Source organism: Molossus molossus, unplaced genomic scaffold (genome assembly GCF_014108415.1).
Source record: "Molossus molossus isolate mMolMol1 unplaced genomic scaffold, mMolMol1.p scaffold_m16_p_14, whole genome shotgun sequence".
NCBI lineage: Eukaryota > Metazoa > Chordata > Mammalia > Chiroptera > Molossidae > Molossus > Molossus molossus.
This window is the reverse complement of record NW_023425349.1, coordinates 58,264,360-58,270,359: the sequence shown is the minus strand read 5'-3', so window position 1 is coordinate 58,270,359 and position 6,000 is coordinate 58,264,360. Positions and strand designations below refer to the sequence as shown.

General features: G+C 44.0%; 1 non-coding gene across 1 annotated transcript; it reads left to right on the top strand.

Moving 5' to 3' along the window:
* The first annotated feature begins 847 nt into the window (after window positions 1-847).
* LOC118630410 lies at window positions 848-954 on the top strand. The gene has a single exon (XR_004959632.1). It is a non-coding gene; the product is annotated as a U6 spliceosomal RNA (small nuclear RNA).
* Window positions 955-6,000: the final 5,046 nt, after the last annotated feature.

Genomic DNA, 6,000 nt, shown 5'->3' with positions numbered 1-6,000 from the left:
AAGGGCATGTACCTCGGTTGCAGTTTGTCCTCGGCCCTGGTTGGATCATGTGGGTGGCAGCCACTCTATGTGTCCCTTTCACGTCGATGTTTCTCTCTCCCCCTCCCCCCCCCCTACTCTATCTGAACAAAATATCGAAAAGTGTCCTTGGGTGAGGATAAAAAAAAAAAATTTTCCCGAAACCTGGGATACAGTAATAAAAGATTATTAAAATGGTCCTTGCTGAGAGGAAGAATGAGTGCTTCTAGCTTTATGATAAGAACACTAGATGGCAGCATTCAGGCGGGATTTTAAAACCAATTGGGATCCTCCCTTCACCCACAAGCCCCTCTCCCGGAAAACAGAACAGAAACCCAGAGATCTTCCTGCTTGTCTCAGTTGGAACAGCAATTGAAGGGCAATATTTGACATTGTTTGCCAGGGACTAAACTAAAAGAAATACACTTGGTAGAGGAGGGGAATAATAGTAAAAGCTCATATAGTATTTACTTTTGGCAGGCACTGTTCTAATAATTTTATATATGGTAAAACAAAGAGTAAATAAATTAACAAACAAAATCCTAGCCCACAAGCCCCATATATGACATTAGAAAAAATGAAAAGGAAGTGATTTCATCTTTATTGTAGTGGATGGGCAGGTACATTTTAAAAAAAATTTCTTCCTTTTTCCTTTTCCTTTTCTCTTTTATTTTCCTTCATGCTTTCAACAAAACAAGTATTTTTTAAGCATATGCTATGTTCGAGGTACTAAGAGCTTTATCAGATGGCAAAGGAGGTATGAATCATTTTATATTGGGATGAATACACAGAGAGAAAAAAGAGATCAACATTTATTGAAAGCTTACTAGTGCTCACCTCGGCAGCACATAAACTAAAATTGGAATGATACAGAGAAGATTAGCATGGCCCCTGTTCAAGGATGAAATGCAAATTCATGAAGCGTTTTATATTTGTTTGTTTGTTTGTTTATGTTATTGTTAATCCTCACCTGAGAGTATTTTGTTCCATTGATTTTTTGTTTATTAATTTTTTTAGAGAGAGAGAAAGGGAGAGGGAGAGAGAGAGAAACATCAATGAGAGAGAACATCGATTGGCTGCGTCCTGCATGCCCCCCGCTGGGAATCGGGCCCACAACCTGGGCATGTGCCCTGACTGGGAATCAAACCGGCAACCTCGTGGTTCATGGGTGGACACTCAGTCCCTGAGCCACACCAGCTGGGCTGTTCCATTTACTTTTAGAGAATGGAAGGAAGGGGGTGGGGAGAGGAAGAGAGAGAGAAAGAGAAACATAACATCGATGTGAGAGAGAGACATATCAATTGATTGCCTCCTGCATGTGCCCCGACTGGGGCTGGCGATCAAACCTGCAACCCAGGTATGTGCCCTTGACCAGAAATTGAACCCAAAACCCTTCAGTCCACAGGCCCACACTATAACCACTGTGTTACATCAGCCAGGGCAAGCATTCCATACTTTAAAAAAAAACATAAAGAACCCTGGTCGGTTTGGCTCAGCAGTTAGAGAGTCGGCCTGTGGTCCAGAGAGACCCAGGCTTGGATCCTGCTAAGGGCACTACCTCGGTTGCAGTTTGTCCCCAGCCCTGACCCAATCAGGGCCATGCGGAAGGCAGCCACTCGATGTGTCCTTTTCACATTGATGTTTCTCTCTCTCTCTCTCCCTCCCACTCTATCTGAACAAAAACTGAAAAAATGTCCTTGGGTAAGGATAAAAAAAAAAAAAAGAAAGAAAGGTTACTATATGCTAGGACCCTGCAAGGCATTTTACATCCAGTATTTCATTTACTAGAATATATTTTTATTTATGTTAAGTGGTTGTTAATATTCCCATTTTCAGGTGAAAACATTCAGTCTTAAAGAGAGTAAGTAACCTGACCACAGGTACATAGTTAGGAAGGGGTAGAATGAAGCACTGTGGATAGGTAAAAATTGCTGCTCTTTGTTTCAACTTAAAAAGAGAATACAGATGTATTTTCAGAAGACCCAGTAATAGACGTGCATTCCAGGGTGGTAGAGTTCTGATAGGACAGATGGAGGCAGAGAGCCTCTGGGCACAGCATGAAGACACACAGGCCAAAGGAATGTGTTTACAAGTCTGACAGGAATGTGTGTAAACAGTTAATATTTTTTTTAAAGGGGAAAAGAGTTTTAAAAATCTACCCAGAGGTGGAAGACATTAGCAAAGTATGTCACTGAAGAGCGTTCTCCATCTGCCCCAACAGCCCCCTCCAGTTCAGCCTCTCTTTATGTTTTTCCTGTTGCCGTTCAAATGCTGATCTTATCCACAAAACTCAGATAAGCGAGGGACATCAGGTTCTGGTCCCCCATACATGAACAGTTTTGACTTTCACTTCAACACAAACTACTTGACTCTAAAACTAACTATACACCAAACACTGGACTGCAAGGTCAATGTACAGATGCCAATGACATCAGGTGCCTGCCTCAGGTCTTTCCCTCCAAATCCCTGTGAAATTGGTGGTTCCGAGAGGATAGTAGGAGACGCGTGGGCCACTCCCTTTATATTTTCTTACACATACACAGTAGTTAAAACATGGACTTTAGCCCTGGACAGTTTGGCTCAGCAGTTGAGCGTCAGCCTGTGGATCAGAGTCCCTGGTTCGGTTCCCGCTAGGGGCAGGCACCACAAAACAAAAAAAACATGGACTTTAGAGACAGACAGACCCACATTCAATGAAACAGGGTAAGAGAAAAGTGAAGACCCCAGCAGTAGAGGCCAGATTCTGAAGAAGCAGGCGCTCAGGCTGACATCAACACTGTGCTGACACTGTCTCGGTCTCTAGGTGTTTCAATAACTACGTGGGCTCAGGCTCAGGCTGCTGAAGCCCCTAAAGGTGCATGGTCTCTGCTTATGTGCCTGGGATGCCTCTGACTGATTTCTGACCCCTCCTGACCTTGAGCTTCTCTGACCCTTGAACAGTCTGCTTTCAGTCTGGGTTAATTAACACCGAGGTGGAGGAGAGGTGGTGGTTGAAAGGAAGACTGTAGGCCCTGAATAAGGGAGTCACAAAGTAATTGGCAATGAAAATGTTCCAAGAGCAGGACCCCGCCAGGGAGTGAATGAAACCAGGCTGCACTGAAGTGGAAATTGTGACTAAAAAGGGAAGATATGACTTGCAGTGTGCTGGCTCCTGGTCATCCTTGTCCTCAGGTCAGAGGCTAACACTCACGGCACTTCTGCGGAGGGAGACGTGGGAGAGCTACATTTGGAGATCAAGTCAGTTCTTCCTCCAGCCTGCTTATTGCTCCTCAGAGCTGAGAGGGGGAGAAGCTAGGCCCAGCTCCCCAATCCTGCGTCTGCCATTGGGACCCTTTGCCTGGAACTGGAGGAGAGTCCTTACCCTGGGGTGAGGTCAGAGGCAGAGACCAGGGAGCTCCAAGGAATCCCAACTAAATGTGGAGAAGCCAGAATGCCGCAGTGGAATGACCCACTCTGATTGCACGTGGAGAGTTGTGGTATAATAAGAAATGTATTTAACATCTGTCTTCAGCTCCTGGCACAAAGCTCCTAAAACTCTTGTAAGTTCCTGAGTGATAGGAGCGTCTTTTTTTGTTTATAAGAAGCCCTTTTTGAGCACACTTGAGTTTATACTGATGAAGTGACTTAGAGTGGGGCCTCCAGACAGCTTCAGGATGGGGCTGGTCACCAGAAAGACCTAGAGATTAGACAGTTGGCCCTGGTTGGGTTGCTCAGTTGTTTGGAGCATCATCCCGATACACCAAGTTTTGGGGTTCAATTCCCAGTCAGAGCACATACAAGAATCAACTAATGAATGCATAAATAAGTTGAACAACAAATCAATGTTTTTCTCTCTCTGAGTGTGTCTCTCTCTTCCTCTCTCTCTGTAATCAATCAATTAATAAAAAGATTATTGAAAGAAAAGAAGTCAGGTGAGTTCCTGGACCACTGTTTTATAGCTAGCTATTCATAACTGCCATCGTTCTGGCAGGGCTTGACTCAGTGGAGCATTTTGGGGAACATCTTATTCCACCTGTTTCAGGATCTGATGCTATCTCCAGGCCGTGTCAAAATGAATTAAATTGTAGGACACCGAGTTAGGTCCCTTGAGAATTGGATAATTGTGCATGGGAGAAAGAAATTTTCCTCTACCCTCTAGTTTCTTCTGGCTGGTCTAATAAGTAAATCTACATAGGACAATTAAGAAGAAAAAAATAACCAAATTTTATTACATATGGATGCATGGGAACCTCACTTTCAGGACTGACTTCAGAGACTCCACAGACATGAGAGGTTCAGGGACAAAAAGTTAAAATGAAGTATATATGGTGTTCTGAGCTAAGGTGCTATGGTGCTTCAAAGGGTCATTGCTGGATGATAAAAAGAGCTGAAGTTCAGTAATTGGTAGTTTGCCCTGCCATACAGATAGGTCAAAAAAAGGTTATCTAGCCCTGCCAGTGTGGCTCAGTGGTTGAGCATGTACCCATGCACCAAGAGGTCACTGGTTCGATTCCTGGTCAGGGCACATGCCCAGGCTGTGGGACCAATCCCCAGTAGGGGGCATGCAGGAGGGGGCTAATCAATGTTCTCTCTCATCGACGTTTCTATCGCCCTCTCCTTCTCCCTTCCTCTCTCTCTAAAAATCAATAAAGAAAAAAAAATTTTAAAAAAAGGTTATCTAGATACACTTTTCCTTCCTCTTTTTCTTCCCCTGAAGCATATTACCTTTGTGTTTCTCTCTCCTAAACTCTAAGGGCCTACCTTTGCCTCTGTTTGTAACTTGTTTCCTGAGCTTACACAGCCTAGCTGGCTCACTTCTACTACCCCGGTAACTTCCTAAATGAACTTTCTCTTTAAATAAAAATAAAGGTTATCTAGGTAGTTAAAGGGAGGAGGGCAGAATTTTTCTTGAACCCACAGGTTGTTAGTTGCTTTTAGCTCAAAATAATGTTCGACCACAGAGGCACATCTTGGGGTGACTTGTTCTGAACTTCTACAAGTGCTTGGTGGTGCTGGAAAACAGAGTCAGTGCCCAAGGCTGAGCTGGACACATAACTTTGGCAATGGCTGACCTGGTTCTGGCCCCAGATCCCTCTCACTTCCTCCTTGCTGCAGGCCTTGATTTACTCCAGACGCTGAGAGTAACCCACTTATCTGGTCTCTAAGCAGGGTTAAGTATTTAGAAGCTTCGTTTTCCTGCTTAGCCTGGGTGGGGGCAGGTGGTTCACTACTTGAATCCTATTCCTGGTTCCCATAACTGGGATTTTGCCTGGATTTTTAGTAATGGGCATCCGGTATCATTCATGACTCCACCACCCAAATTAATTTTAAGTTCCAAGTGGATTTTCTATTACCCCAGTGTTTCGAGGGCCTTATAGTTTTGGAGGCAATCCTCACATTCAAGTGACTGGACTGTTTTTGGAGTCATTGATTGCTGGAACCTCTGCCTACTACAACTGAAAAAGAAAAGTTACCTGGGGCCAAGCTCTGGCTTCTGGTGGTGAAAAATCATCTACCCACCCCACAGTGACTGTTGCTAACAGCTGAACCCCCCACATTCCAGGCTCCTGAAGGGTTCTTACTCTCACCCTTCTGCCACTCCCTGAACTGTGAACTAGCCTCATGACCCTTCCCATCTCACAGGCTCTCCAAGCCCCTGCTCAGAGGCACCACCACCACCAGCCAGTGCCAGTCTGATAAAGTTAGGGGTTTTCATCTTGTGTGTGTTTTCATCTCCATTCAGTCTTTTCTCTCTTTGTTTCTTGTTTGTTTGTTTGTTTGTTTGTTTGTTTTGCAAGAACTGTATTTGTCTAGACTCCAACTTCCACAGACATAAGGAAGAGCTGTTCATTTTCCGATGCAATGTCTCTAATACATTTCTTTTCCAAAATGGGTAGAGGAGCTTCTATGTACTATTCCAGAGGTCATTTTTGTAGAGATAATGGGATTTGAGAGAGAAAGAAAAACAAAACAAAAAATAACACCCATGTTCTATTTGTTCTT